This window comes from Hyperoodon ampullatus (assembly GCF_949752795.1).
Source record: "Hyperoodon ampullatus genome assembly, chromosome: 17".
In the NCBI taxonomy this organism is placed as follows: domain Eukaryota; kingdom Metazoa; phylum Chordata; class Mammalia; order Artiodactyla; family Ziphiidae; genus Hyperoodon; species Hyperoodon ampullatus.
Genome location: NC_136930.1, coordinates 21,283,371 through 21,299,157, shown reverse-complemented (window position 1 = coordinate 21,299,157; position 15,787 = coordinate 21,283,371). Strand labels below are relative to the sequence as shown.

At 35.2% G+C, this 15,787-nt stretch overlaps 1 long non-coding RNA gene across 1 annotated transcript in view; it reads left to right on the top strand.

Annotated features, from left to right (window-relative positions):
• LOC307065431 overlaps positions 1-15,166 on the top strand; it is a 90,245-nt gene extending 75,079 nt beyond the window's left edge. The window contains exon 5 of the long non-coding RNA XR_013811333.1: positions 15,029-15,166. This is a non-coding gene — a long non-coding RNA (uncharacterized lncRNA). The remainder of the gene's footprint in view (positions 1-15,028) is intronic.
• The last annotated feature ends 621 nt before the right edge of the window (positions 15,167-15,787 follow it).

Sequence of the window (15,787 nt, the reverse complement as noted above, 5' to 3'; positions counted from 1 at the left end):
AGAGCAAGAAGGGTTGGGTTGAGAAGTGTTGTAACAGAAGTAAAGTGTAAAGGCAGAGCTTAATTTTCATTCTTCTCTGCCTCAGGGTTGATGAGAGGAGATAAATATATTTAAGCATGAAGCCAACAGGGAAATCTCCTTTCTCTCCCTGACTTTTGAACTCTCTCCCACTATCACTATATTTTTCAAAACAAAGATCCCTGGAAAATTCTCCTTTCTATTATACTCCCTGGGACAATGAGATGTTCATATCTGTTGCTTTTAAAATAACATATTCCCATTGTTATGATACAATTTTATATTTACAATGTTGAAATGAAAGCAAGTGTGTGTGTGTGTGTGTGTGTGTTTATAACCTGGGTTTCTCTAGTGCATAAAGAAACACGGAAGCTGTACTTCTTTTTTCTGTCAGAGTAGAGTGAAAAGTATCCTCCTTACTCAAGCAAAATAGCAGTTAAAGTATAACTGGGCATTAGAAGCTGCAGAGCATACCGTGTTTAATAAACTTCATGGATGAGTAATATTCCATTGTCTATATGTGCCACATCTTCTTTATCCATTCATCTGCCGAAGGACACTTAGGTTGCTTCCATGTCCTGGCTATTGTAAATAGAGGGGTGGGAGGGAGACACAAGAGGGAAGAGATATGGGGACATATGTATATGTAAAGCTGACTCACTTTGTTATAAAGCACCTTAACTAACACACCATTGTAAAGCAATTATTCTCCCATAAAGATGTTAAAAAAATAAAATAAAATAAACTTCATGGAAATCTGTCCACAAAAGAGTGGCTATGGAGATATTTCTCTCCTCGGAAAACAATACTCTATTCTCCATCTTCAAACAGCTCTGTTACCTATATCATCTTCACTGGCAAGGGACACACTCTTGTATATATTGACTAATGAAAGGTATGTGACAAGTTAATCATTAGTAAGATGTATAATTCATAGAACCTTAACCTAAGGAAAATGAAATTAAGAATGGATGTCTGCTGAAAAAAGATTCTTAAATGCATATCCGAGCTGAAAATAAATAATTTGGGGATTTTCTGCTGTTTAGGATTATCTGCACCAGTGAGCCCCTCTATTACTGTTTGTAACAGAGTGTTGACTTAGTTTGTCTGCTACAACTACTCCAGCTGCAAGGATATGTAATAGTTATAGTAGATTGGAGTTATCTGTCAATGTAAATCCCTGAATCAGTTATGTATACAAATAAAAGTATTTTATTTCCTATTATATTTGGTCGAAGTTGCTTTGAAACATACTCAAGGTGAATTTGGGGTTAATACAGGAAAAGAATGCTTTAGGAAATACCAGATTGGCGAAAATTAGCTGGATTTCATTTTCTCTAAATAATGCACCCTCATCTGTTAATATACACCAGTTCAATCTACAATATTTATTACACCCTTTTGGTGAGCAAAATCTTGTGATTGCATCACCTGAGGAGTTATTTAGATGTGATTAAGCCTAGAATTTCAGCTGGACAAGCCTACAACGTTTGTGGCTCCACTTTGCACCTTAAGACTTGCATTTGCACCTGAAAAAGGCTGAAATGAATCACAAGTTGGCACATGTGTGTTCCATTATTTATTTTTTATGAGCAGATGTGGGTGATGTGGGCAAAAAGCTAGATGCATCTTTAATTGAGAAAACCTGTGGAAAAGTTATCCCTAAATCTGTTCTAGGGAATTGACTTAGAACACGACACACCATGATTTGGAAACTACAAGCCAGACCTAAATGTTGACCAGACAACCTAAACTTGAACGTAGGCCGTCAGAAGTGAATATTAATGACCTTAATCCTCAGATTTTCTTCCTTTCAAAATTTCTCTTTGAATAATGATGTATCCATTAGGTTTTTCTGTTTTTGTTGTTTTAATGTTCACTGTAAAATAATATAAACCACAAAGATTAAAGACATAAGACCCAGTGGCATTCATTTGTAGAAAAGTATATTGGATCCCAAACTTATTTTTCCATGCTTCATTAAGTTGTGTAATTTAAAGTTATTTTCCTGCCATTACACTTAATTAACACATCTGAATATTTATTCTATAGGAGACACTCCTCTACTTGCTAGCAATGAGGAATGGAAGTAAAAATGAATGAGACACAGACCCTGACATAAAGAAAAATGTATTATAGAAAGCACAGTTTATAAAGCTTGACTATTCTGGAAATTATAATAATGATGTAGTTCCTGATCAGATCAATTTGCATATGCAATTGAAACTTAGATGGACTGCTCCCCCAAACTGCTATACCTATATAAGCCACTGGAAGTGTTAGGTATTAGGGGAATAAGCCCTTAAGGAATTTATAAGACAATGAAGGAGAACAGAGTGATTAGTACTAGGATAAAGTATGGGAGGGAGTGGTGGAAACCAACAGGAAAAGCACTTAACTCAGCACTGGGGGGTTGGAGACAGAAAATGACATCAACAATGAGACCTGAAAGATGAGTTGGTATTAGACAGTTTGGAGGAGGCTTGGAAAGGAGATCTAGGGAGAGAAAGAAGCATATGAAAGACACATAGATGAGAAAATATGGTGACTCAGAGGAACAGGAAGGAGATTTGTCATATACAAGCATAGAAAGGGAATTAGTAGGGAAGATGAAATTGGACAGACAATAATTACAGCTAGTATTCTTTTCTATTACTATGTGCCAGGCGGTATCCTAAGAACATTAGAGGATTTACCTAATTTAGTCTTCACCATAATCATATGAAGAGATATCCCCACTTCAAAAATGAGAATTTGGAGACTTAGAGAAATTATGTGTCTGCACAAGACTCCCATCTATTAGATGACAGAGTTCATACTGAAGCTCTAGACTCCATGTTCTTCATCACTATACTGTGTGCCTTCGAAGGAATAGGTTGAGACATGTTGAGAGGTTTGTACTTTACAGGGCATTTGGCAACCACTGAGGAGTTTTAGGTCTTGAATTTTAGCAAAGTAAAACCAATAATAAAGAGTGAGTACAAGATTGGAGGGAAATGATTCTGCAATCAGGATGCTATTTTAAGATTCTAGAGAAAGATAGGAGTATAACTAAGATAGTGGCAGAGATTCCAGAGAAAGATTGGAGTGTAACTAAGAGAGGGAGAAAATTGGAAAAAATTGAATGATATTAAGGAGGCAAGAGGCAGCATCAAGAGAACTCGTTGAGGGAAATGTTGAGGAATAAGTTGGAGTGGCTGAGTTTTGGCTTCCAGTTTAAACATTTTGATAGGTGATAGCACTACCAATTGCAATAGTGGTAGCTCAAGTCTTAAGTACTCTTGGAAGCCTTTTCTCTATCTGCTTCTTCCACACACGTCTTCCACTAGAGAATTGAGAAGTAGATGCCTGTTCTCTAGGCATCTACTTTATAGCAACCCAAGGACAACATTTTCCACACTAGTCATCATACTTCATGGCCTTTCCCACTTGACTCAAGTTCATTGACATTATTTTTTATATTCAGTATTTCCAGAATACTGGACTATCAAAGACTTGTTTAAATACTTGTTGAATGAATACAATGACATATAAAAGTGTAAGGTGAGTAAGGGATCAGGAGATACTAAAGTCTATGTTATATCTGTTACTTCAGGAAATAAGGGAAGGGATTGGAAATTGGGGAGGCATTTTTCTCCATTCTTTCTCATAAAGTGTGGGATTTTGGAAGAGAAGGGAGAATGTGGGAAAAAATGACCGGTTATATATACTTTATTGAAGTATAAATTTTGCCTCTTTTTGATCGTGGCTTAAATTATTGTAAGAGGGGATTTTTTTTTCCTGAGGATGAATTGCATCTTTATCAAGAGATATTTATCCAGACCTTTTCAAAATGAAACTTCAAAAGCTTGGATGGGGGAAATCTGTAAAATATTTTTATGGAAAACATTGGGAAGACCTGATAAGAGGATTAAAATGGAGGAAGTAGTGAGGATGAGATAGTTACAAAAGGGACCTGGAATAGTGAGACTAGACACGGTATGGGAGCAAAGCATGGACTTGAGACCAAGCAAGATTGTGCTGGGCACTACAGTGGAACACAAGGAACACCTTACAGGTGAGCTTGATGGTTCAAGACTCAGCATTGTCTCCTTCCATTAGGCGTGCTCTTTGAGCTTAAGACCTCAAAAATTATTCCTACCTAGAACTGGGGCAACTTCATTGACCAAACTTTCAGTTTGGAACTCTGTAGCTGACTGGCATCTTATTTGAACCCTCATCTCTCATCTTTTAAATCTTAATTATCTCTTTATATCACTTGAATATATGTCCTCCTATGTCCTATTCACCTGGTTATACATTTATCTGTAAGTGCATTTATAGGTGGAAAGCAACTTTTTAGTGACTGTATGTTAGTTCTTTCTATCTTCCTAATGCTTCACATAAAGTCTTGCACATAAAAGGCATTTGAAAAGTGTTAAATATGTAATAGAAAAAAATGTGATGCAATAATTTTATAGTCACTTTGTAAGGAGGATGGATCAAGATGAATTGGAGGATCTTTTATTTGCTACCCTTTTGTCGACTTGAAGATGGTATAAATGATGACTGTGGGATGTGATAGATTGGAGGAGATAAATTAATCCACATCTGAAAAAAAGAAAGTTGTAAAGGGGTCAAGGTAGAAGTGGAGCATGTTGGGAGATGGGGCAAGAGAAGTATCAAGGGGAAACTTTAAAAGTGAGAGGAACTGGATGTTGTGGACCTAACTTGAAAACAGGAACTTGCAAGTAAAGGTTTATGCCCTGAGTTATGGAAAACCCTTCGACTAATACCTTTAATAATCTTTAATAAAATACCTATTCCTGAGAAGAATCTATTAGAGATTTTTTAGAATGGTAGTGAATGAGGAGAAGAACTGAGTCCCGGTCAAGGAGGCAAGAATAGAAACTTCCCATAGGGAAGAGAATCAGTATATTCAAAATGTAAAATTTGAGATACTGAAACATTAAATGTGTTAACATGTGAAAATACAAAACATAAGTACTTAGACCATAGCAAATACTCAAATAATGTTTACCTCTTTTCCTGAAACTTCAGCTTTTCAGATAGCTGCTGAAATTCCTATTCGTGTTTAAACAGGGAGAAGTAGAATGATGAGACCCACTGTCAAAGTAACTTTTAAAACAAAGGAAAAAAAATGTATATTTTAATAAATTTATTTATTTATTTATTTATTTTTGGCTGTGTTGGGTTTTCATTGTTGGGCGCGGGCTTTCTCTAGTTGCATCGAGCGGGAGCTACTCTTCGTTGTGGTGTGCAGGCTTCTCATTGCAGTGGCTTCTCTTGTTGTGGAGCACAGGCTCTAGGCACGTGGGCTTCAGTAGTTGTGGCACGTGGGATCAGTAGTTGTGGCTCGCAGTCTCTAGAGTGTAGGATCAGTAGTTGTGGCACACGGGATCCACGGCATGTGGGATCTTCCCTGACTAAGGTTTGAACCCAGTGTCCCCTGCACTGGCAGGAGGATTCTTAACCACTGCGCCACCAGGGAAGTCCCGGAAAATTGTTTTTTAATATGAGAATAATGGAGACCTCGTGGAAAGAGCTGTGTCACCTAAAGTTTCCAATTGTTAATGAATGGAAATGCTCATCATAGTGAGACATGTGCCCAAAATACTGTAAAAGGCAAGTTAAAAATCTTCAGTGGGAAGTAGTTCCCAGACAACATAAGCCTGGGTAAATGGTCCTGGTACTAGATAATCATTATCATCATAATCATCATCATCATCATCATCATCATCATCCCATTGCTCTTTGGCAGTATCTTTAAAATTACTACTTCTGGCCCCTCTGACTTACCTTTTAGCTTCCAAGGTGGAAGAAGGTTGTTCCAGTTCCCTCTAACCTATTTCAATAACACTCTGTAACAGTCAGCTACAATTTAAGAAATATTCAAAGTGCAGTTTTGTTCCCTTCATCTTTGCTACCACCACTGAAACTCCCTGACACTAGTTGTTTCTTCATTGACCATAAGGAGGTAGCCATTGTCAGAGACTGGGGTGCAATCACAATCACAGAACACATCTGTACCACTTTAATGGTCCTTTTTATGTGTATCCCCCGGGACTAATAGGATTAGAAACTAGATTGAACTCTACAGAGCTCATCTTATCTACACAGTTCCTTCCAGGAAACTGTTTTATTTACATTTCCAGACAGCTGGGTTTGTATAAGATGATTGGACTTAAGTCATATCATCTCCAAGCTTCCACCATAACAGATTTGATCCCGCTGCTTGACCCTCTAAAAGGGAGGATGAGTTAAGAAACCTAGGAGCCTCCAAAAAGGAATATCAGACTCCACAATTGCAAATGATTCAAATGAAAAAGAAAATGAGGACGATAATACATAGAGATAGATATGGCTGCATAGAGATCAATTTAATAAAAAAATGATTTAAAAAATTGGTAGAAAAGATAGACTGGATGATACTTACCTAAGGATGTATATTAGAGTGAAATAGAGTGATACATAATGTACAATGAATGCTGAAATCTGCAATGAGAAAAATGTATAGACAATAAAAAGTCTTTTTTGCTTTTTTTTTTTGTTCAAGACATAAGGATTAAGGTGTGACTGTACAGTAAATCCATAGGTGTAATGTAAAGAAGTGAGGAAAGTAGATGTGCTTAACCACTTCCATTTCTTTTTCATGCAAACGGGAATAAGTTTTAGATGAGGAAGTTTAGGTTAAACTTTGATGCAAAATCATAGTTGAGTGAAAAGACTGTAAGGGACAGTTTGGCAGCACTTCCAACTCAGAACAATTGGAGCTCAGCTACTATAAGAACTTGCATATGCACTTGAAATTTTCTGTGATCTGCAAAGATTCAGGGAAACTAAAAAAAAAAAAAAAGAAAAGAAAAGAAAATGCAAGAAGACAAGAGACAGGCCCCTACTGTCCCCTTTTTTATCGAGGCAAAACTGGAGGCTGGAATGTAAATCAATAAGTATGCCTTCAGCACTGGGCAAAATTCTAGAATGGCTTATCATATATCTGATTTGCAAGAATATTTAAGACTTAGAACAATGCTAGCCTAAATTCATCATATACTATATTCTAGGGTAGCCTCAATATTTCAATAAATTAGATAAATGGTATTCAAGAAATGTATAGATATAGTTTTCAGATGCTAGTCAGGAATCCGAATGAGTTTTCCATTGCATCCTTTGGAAGAAAATGGAGAAATGAGACCTCTGTGTTAGAAAAGTACATACTTTTGTAAATCTGTACTTTTTAAAAAAGTTTCCATAGAATGGACTAGGTCACAAGTGTCTTGAAGAAAATGAGTATATTTTATTAATCTTGATATACCAGCATGGAGCACATTGTAGATAATCCAAAATAAAGTTAATATCTTACTGAATGCAGGGTTGAATATTGAATAGATCCATTCAATTTTAGTTGGTTGTCTAAGCACTTCTGAGCAGGGACTGTACTAAAAGAAACATTGCAAGGTAGCCTTGGTTAAGTTTCCATGGATACTTCCGGACTGAATACTTGCTGGTAGTGATAAGTGAATCTACTTTTTATTTACAAATATACTTATGATTATTATCAGTTAGACTGAGACATTTGTGTCAGCTTTGTAAGTAATTATATCTATAAGGCACAGAAAGTAGAAGCTCAAAGATTGATATTCTCTTTTAAAATTTTTTGAATGTGCCCAGATCTTTTTCAGAACTACCTTACATCATAAAAAGCTGGAAGTATTGGAGGCATTGTCTCTAGAGCTGTAGTTATTTTCTCTATGTGATATGGTGTCTAACTTGAGGTTGTATATTTAATGAGCTCGAAATACTTTAACTTAATACCTAGTTTCATTTTGCAATGAGCAAGGAAACTTTGACCTTACAATGAATGGATCAGAGTTGGCAAGAATTGTACATGGGACTTTTGTAATGCAGATTTCAGCTAATGGACCATGTAATTAAAATGACCAATTGCTAATGCAGTTGGAGAAATTCCAAGAACTCTGATATGAAGCCTACCAATTACATTGCATTTCCTACTACTATCTAAGGGGATTAATAATTCTTTTCATTGGCTTTATTGAAATTCTTCAACAAATTTAAGAATATTTCAATTCATAATGGAAGAAATAGTATTATATCTACTTGTACAGTAAGGTACAGGAAATGAGAGAGGCATAGCTCATCTCTAAGTATCTATAATAGTTCTATCTGGTACTTCTTTCTGTAATGGTACTTTCATTATTGTATTTTATCTCACTAATATTGAGTGTATATAAATGAATTCACAATATATTGATTTTTTTGTCAAGGATTAATAAATAATCCAGATAAAGGTAAAAGGCAGGGAATAGCATACATAGATGTATCAAATTTTTTTAGACAGTGTCAGTAAGGAATAAAGAAATTTTCTCATAATTAGAACATTTTCTTCCCCTTCTTTAATTTCACTGCTAGATTTTTCCTAGGTGTTCAATAAATGTTTATGGAACAAGATTGAATCATCAATAACACAGTCACAGTAAAATTTTATTTTGAAAGGCATAGTTCCATTATTGACCTACACATAAGTGATTTTAAATCTCCATGCTAAGCATTGTATGTGATATTTAATTTTGAGTCAATGTATGTTAATTGAAAGAATGTATAAATAAATCCTCTACTCTTCAGTTAGCTCTAACTGGAAGTTATTTGTTTTGGCAACATTGTATTACTATAAAAGAAATTGAAGCATGTATAGAAGAATATCAACATTTATAATATCCAGGTTGTCAGAACTTGGCTGTTTGTTTTATATCATTCTCTTTATTTTTCTATATGTTTAAAGCATTTAGAAATTAAAAAAAATTAGTTTGTCCTATTTTTGTTGTTTTTTTGCTTCTATCTAAGCAATTCTATAACATTTATTAAATAAATAGTTTTGTGTTCATGCAGTACAAAGTGGTGGGAATATGGCTGTATGTAAAAGTATAGTACATAGCTTTATGTCTTTTAAGTTCCTCCTTTGAAAAACATATAGGCATGAACTAGGCTAAAATAAATATATTTTTAAATTCATAGGTGAGTTCTCAAGAAACTAAAGGAAATCTTTAAGTATAATATCTCCTTTTTCCCCAATAACACAGAAGGATTTAAAAGCTGAAATCAAAATTACAAGCCAGTATAAAATCTGGGGCATTTCTTGGGACATAAAGAGGGAAAACATGATAAACAGCAAGCTGGAATTTTAGGGAATAGCTAAATTGGGATGAGTATATTAGGTTTGGGCCTATGGAAGTAGAGAAAGTCAGGCAAAAGAATTTTCTTAAAATTGTTTCTCCAAAGAGATATACCCTTAATGAAAGAGCATGATGAAAAAATACTAGTGACCAGAAATGGAAAAGGATGTGAAAATCTGTCTGTTTTGGCCACAGCTGCTGACAGGGGGATAAAGTGGCTCTTTAGAATGTGTGTCTTTGGCTCACCTCACACTAGTGTAGAGTTCTACTTTATACTACCTGTTTTATACTACTGGTCAGGGAAACTGGAAGAGGCTGAGAGATTAAATCACAGTAATCCTAGTTTGTTGAGATGACTTGCAGCAGAAGTCTTTAAAAATCCTCTCTGGAGGGAATCATCCTTAAATCAGGTCTCTAATATTCTTCCACAGATTAATTCAATCAAATATGAACATACAAGCACAAAGCCCCATAAATTTTCAAATATATGCAGGAGAAAAAAACAACCAACAAATTTAAATCCTAAGAACATCAGGCATTGAAATTATTGCTTACAGAATATAAAATAAGAAAGGATAAAAATATATATATTTTAAAAAGTTTCCAAAGGATAAGAGGATATAAAAAATAACCAAATAAAATTGAAAAAAAATTAATTCAAAATTTGTATTAAGATCAGCCAGGCTGTGCCACAGCAAAATGCAACAGTGACAACTAAGGTTACTTTCAAAATTTATTTTATTTTTATTAATTTTTTCTTCTTGTTCATTGAGATATAATTGACATATAGCACTGTATAAGTTTAGGTGTACAGAAAAATGGTTGACCTTACATACATCATGAAATAATTACCACAATAAGTTTAGTGAACATCCATCATCTTATATAGATACAAAATTAAAGATATAGAAAAAAACATATTTTTCCTTGTGATGAGAGCTCTTAGGATTTACTATCTTAACAACTTTCATATATAACATACAGCAGTATTAATTATATTTATCATGTTGTACATTACACCCCTAGTACTTATTTATCGTATAAATGGAAGTTTGCACTTTTTGACTGCCTTCTTCCAATTCGCCCTCCCCCCATCCCCTGACTCTGGTAACCACAGACCTGATCTATTTTTCTATGAGTTTTTGTTTGTTTGTTTGTTTTTAAATATAATTTACCTACAATAGTATGTTAGTTCCTGTTACAAAACACAGTAATTCAATATTTGTGTACATTACAAAATGATCACAAGGACTAGTCTAGTTACCATCTGTCACCATACAAAGATATTACATAATTATTAACTATATTTCCCACAGTGTAATTTTCAGAGGAGAGGGATTTGTGGGCAGGATACAAACAAGTGAGGGAGATTAAGAGGTACAAACTTTCTGTTGCAAAATAAATGAGTCACCACAGGTAACAACTGTTACTTTTAGTCCCTCAGGGTTGACCAAGGACCAGGTGACTCTCTGTGGTAACTGTCTTCTATGCAGCAACTTAGATATCCAGGTGGATTAAAGGTCATGGTGCTGCCATCACAATATATGGTCCTCTTTTTGGCTAAGGCTGAGGGACAGCTGAAGGGCAGCAAACAAACTTATCTGATATTCTTCTAGGAAGTGACTTACACCATGGGGGTTGGGAAATGTGTGGGAATGTAGAGCATAATTTTCTAGAACTGAAAAATTTAATAATTTAAATCAATACCTCAATTGATGGGCTAAATATGATATAGCAGAAAAGATAAATCATAAGCTAAAAGATAGATTATAACTGATGATAATAAATTATTATGCATAAATTAATAATAAAATAAGTAAATGCAGCACAGAGATGCTAGGATATAGAAACCTTGAAAAACAGCTTAAGTGACATACAAAAAGAGAAAAAGAAGACTGAACACATGCATAATTGGAGCTCTAAAAGGAGACAAGAGAAAAAGGGGAAGAAACAATGATAACATTTATTTGTGAGTTCATGAAAGGTACAAATTCAAATTCAAAAACCATCTCATGAGCTAAACAGGTTAAATATGTAGAAATCCATAGTCATAACATAGTGAAAGCACAGAACAGCAAAGACAAGGACTCACTATAAGAGTTATCAAAAATAAAAGAAATGTCATTTATAAAGGAGTGACAATCAGGCTGAAATTGAACATTAAAAGCCAGCAGAGGGGCTTCCCTGGTGGTCCAGTGGTTGGACTTCACCTTCCAATGTACGGGGTGCAGGTTCAATCCCCAGTCGGGGAGATAAGATCCCACATGACCTGTAGCCAAAAAACCAAAACATAAAACAAAAGCAGTATTGTAACAAATTCAATAAAGACATTAAAAATGGTCCACATCAAAAAAATATTTTTATAAAAAAAAGCCAGTAGAATCTATATGTTATGGAGAAGTGTTTTTGTCAGGATTCTCTAGAAAAACAGAATCAATAGGATATATAGAGATGTATATAAAAGGATGTATTATAGGAATTGACTAACACAGTGACAGAAGTTTAGAAGTCCCATGATCTGCTTGCTGTCTGCAAGCTGGAACCAGAGAAATCAGTGGTGTAATTCAGTCTGAGTCAGAAGACCTGAGAATTGGGACTTCTATGGTATAAGCCCCCATCTGAGTCTGGAAACACGAGAACCGGAAACACATATGTCTGAGGGCAGAAGAAGCTGGATGTCCCAGATCAAACAGAGAGCAAAGTCACCCTTCCTCCACCTTTTTGTTCTATTTAGGCCCTCAAAGGATTGGGTTATGCTTGCTCGCATTCATGAAAGTGACCTTTACTCAGTCTACTGATTCAAATGCTAATCTCAAAAACACAGCCAGAAATAATGTTTTACCAGTTATTTAGGCATCTAGGTCCAGTTAAGTTGACACATAAAATTGACCATTACCAGAGGTAATTGTCAACAAAAAATTGTGTACCTCAGGCAACAAACTTTCTAAAAGAAGATCAAAGAAAGATATTTGCAAATAAATAAATTGCTAGGGGAGCTTACTTTACCAAAAATAATCTAATTTATGCAATAGGAAAACAAAACAAAATGATACAGGTTAGAGACAAAACAGTGGGAAAAAATAGCACATAAACACTCATATGAAATATTGAACATATGAAACATGTGAACCAGTAAACATAAGAAAAGACCCTCAACCTCATTAATAACCATGGAAACCCATATTAAAACTACAATGAGATACTATTTTATCCCTAACCTTGTGAACAAAAATTAAGAAGTCTAATAAAACTAAGTATTGGTGGAACAATGTCAAGTCTTATACACTTCTGATGAGAATTTGTTTCTTAAGACTACTTCTGGGAAACAATTTGTCATTGTTTAGTAATGTTAAAAATGTGAAATTCATTTGCTAGGTATAATCCTAAGAGAAATTCTTGTACATGTAGCACATGTATGCCAGAAGTTATGAATGAACACCTCTGTATTATTTATAATAACAAAAAACCTGGAAACAATCTAAATATCCAAATATCCATTGACAGAGGAACACATAAAATTATATGTATAAGACTTCATATACATCTACACAAATACTGCTATGCTACGCAGTGTTAAAAACGAGTGATTTCTCTATGACATAAATCACAGCAAGATCCTTTTTGCACCTAGAGAAGTGGAAATAAAAACAACAATAAACAAATGGGACCTAATGAAACTTAAAAGCTTTTGCACAGCAAAGGAAACCATAAACAAGCTGAAAAGACAACCCTCAGGATGGGAGAAAATATTTACAAATGAAGCAACTGACAAAGGATTAATTTCCAAAATATACAAGCAGCTCATGTAGCTCAATACCAAAAAAACAAACAACCCAGTCCAAGAATGGGCAGAAGACCTAAATAGACATTTCTCCAAAGAAGATATACAGATTGCCAACAAACACATGAAGGTACACTCAACATCACTAATCATTAGAGAAATGCAAATCAAAACTACAATGAGGTATCACCTAACACCAGTCAGAATGGTCAGCATCAAAAAATTTACAAACAATAAATGCTGGAGAGGGTGTGGAGAAAAGGGAACACTCTTGCACTGTTGGTGGGAATGTAAATTGATAAAGCCACTATGGAGAACAGTATGGAGAGCTCTTAAAAAACTAAAAATAAAACTACCATACAACCCAGCAATGCCTCTACTGGGCATATACCCTGAGAAAACCATAATTCAAAGAGTCATGTACCACAATGTTCATTGCAACTCTATTTACAATAGCCAGCACATGGAAGCAACCTAAGTGTCCATTGACAGATGAATGGATAAAGAAGATGTGGCATATACAGACAATGGAATATTACTCAGCCATAGAAAGAAACGAAATTGAGTTATTCGTAGTGAGGTGGATGGACCTAGAGTCTGTCATACAGAGTGAAATAAGTCAGAAAGAGAAAAACAAATACCGCATGCTAACACATATATATGGAATCTAAAAAAAAAAGTGGGGGGGGGGTTTGACGAACATAGAGGCAGGACAGGAATAAAGACACAGAAGTAGAGAATGGACTTGAGGACACGGGGCGGGGTAAGGGTAAGTTGGGACGAAGTGAGAGAGTAGCATGGACATATATACACTACCAAATGTAAAATAGATAGCTAGTGGGAAGCAGCCGCATAGCAAGGGGAGATCAGCTTGGTGCTTTGTGATCACCTAGAGGGATGGGATAGGGAGGGTGGGAGGGAGACGAAAGAGGGAGGAGATATGAGGATATATGTATATGTATAGCTGATTCACTTTGTTATAAAGCAGAAACTAACAGACCATTGTAAAGCAATTATACTCCAATAAAGATGTTAAAAAAATGAGTGATTTATGTAAAGTCCAATAACATAAAACTAAATACTATTTATTTGCCGATACATGTGTATGTCCTAAAATCACAATGGTAGAAAATAATACCTTTGAATAATAAGTGGTGGGAGAAAGAGGACGCACTGAGTGAGAGGTGTGCATAGGGCTTCAATAAACTAGTAATGTTGTAATTATTTATTATTATGTAATGTTAGTAATTATTTATTTTTCATGTAATATATTCAAATATATATCCTTGTCATGTATAAAATATTTATACTCAAAGACGTGCAAAAATTGCAGACAACCTCTGCTCTCTGTGTAGAAACCCACAAAAAGTAATGTAAAGTTTCAGCCTTAATAAATACTATTAAGATAGGTACCTGGTGCTACTATTTAAAATAGGGATGTGTGAATTTTGGAGCATAAAGAGACACAGAGGAAATCACCTACATATGGAAGGCTTGATGACTTTCTCCTGCTCTAAAATTCAGGTCTTTTATTCGTTGCTTTATTCTTCCTGCACTGCTCCTGAAACTTCCCTGATTTTTAGAGCACCATTTTCAAGTCCCAGGTAAATTCCATCACTATTGTAATCCTAAAGATAAAACAAATGCCATTTTGCACTTCCTGAATATTAATTCCAAACATTCCTACATCCTCTATCCTTATCATTAGGGAAACTTTTCTACTATTTTTGAGAAGTTTTGAGATATAAATATCTTCCAATACTCAATTAAGTATATATTAATGTATTCATATTTGCATCCACCAATATCCTAGACTTTAATCTAAAGGTGAGAAAAAAAATTAACATTTCTTTCTGCTATTTGGCTGCTGTGTCAATTCATTGTATTGATGGCTCCAGATAATGGTCACCTATATCCATGCTCCTTGTTTGTAATGTGATTTGGCAGTTTCTCCCATCTAACAGTGGTTGGTCTATTTCTCCACTCCTTGAGCTTGCGTTCATCTTGTGACTTGTTTTTGGTCCTGTCTCTGCCACAGAACAAGCCCATAGAACAAGGATAGCCTGGAAGAGATTGTGGAGGAGAGCTGAGATACCCAGCTGACAACCACATAACCAGCTGAAGCAGAGCCAACTAGCTGATGTGCAGTTGATTACAGAAGCACGAATGAAAGAACCACCTCTGAAGATTCCAAGGTAGGAAGAAGCATGAACTCTAGAGAAAATGATGAGAATGCAAATGCTGAGCAGAGTGGAAAAAATTAAGCTGGTAAAGTAGGCAAGAGTTCAATGATGTACAGCCTCATAGGTCATGTTTATTATTTCATTCCAATGTTTTGAATAAGAGTGACATGATTAAATTTACATTTAAACATATTATTCTTATGACTGTATGGAGAATGGTTTATACAGGGCTTAGGCATGAGTATGAGGAGAGAAGTTAATCAACTATTGCATAAGTCCAGGGTACATAGTGATTGCTCGACTAGATGTTAGCAAAGGAGAGGGAAAGAAGAGTACAGAGCCAAGAGATATGCAATTGCAAAATCTGTGGATTTGGTGAGGGTTGGTTAGGAGAAATGAATAAGATGAGCTCATAAGTGACTCCAAACTGTCTGGTTAGAACAACAGATGGATTCATTGAGCTAGAGGGCTGTGGAGGAGAAACAATGGAGATGTGGAAGTAAGGTTCTTGAATTTAGTTTGGGTCATGTCTAATTTAAGAGGAGACATTCAAGGGGAACTATCAAGCAGGTAGCTTGAAACACAAAAGCAAAGTTTTAGCTAAAGATACAAAT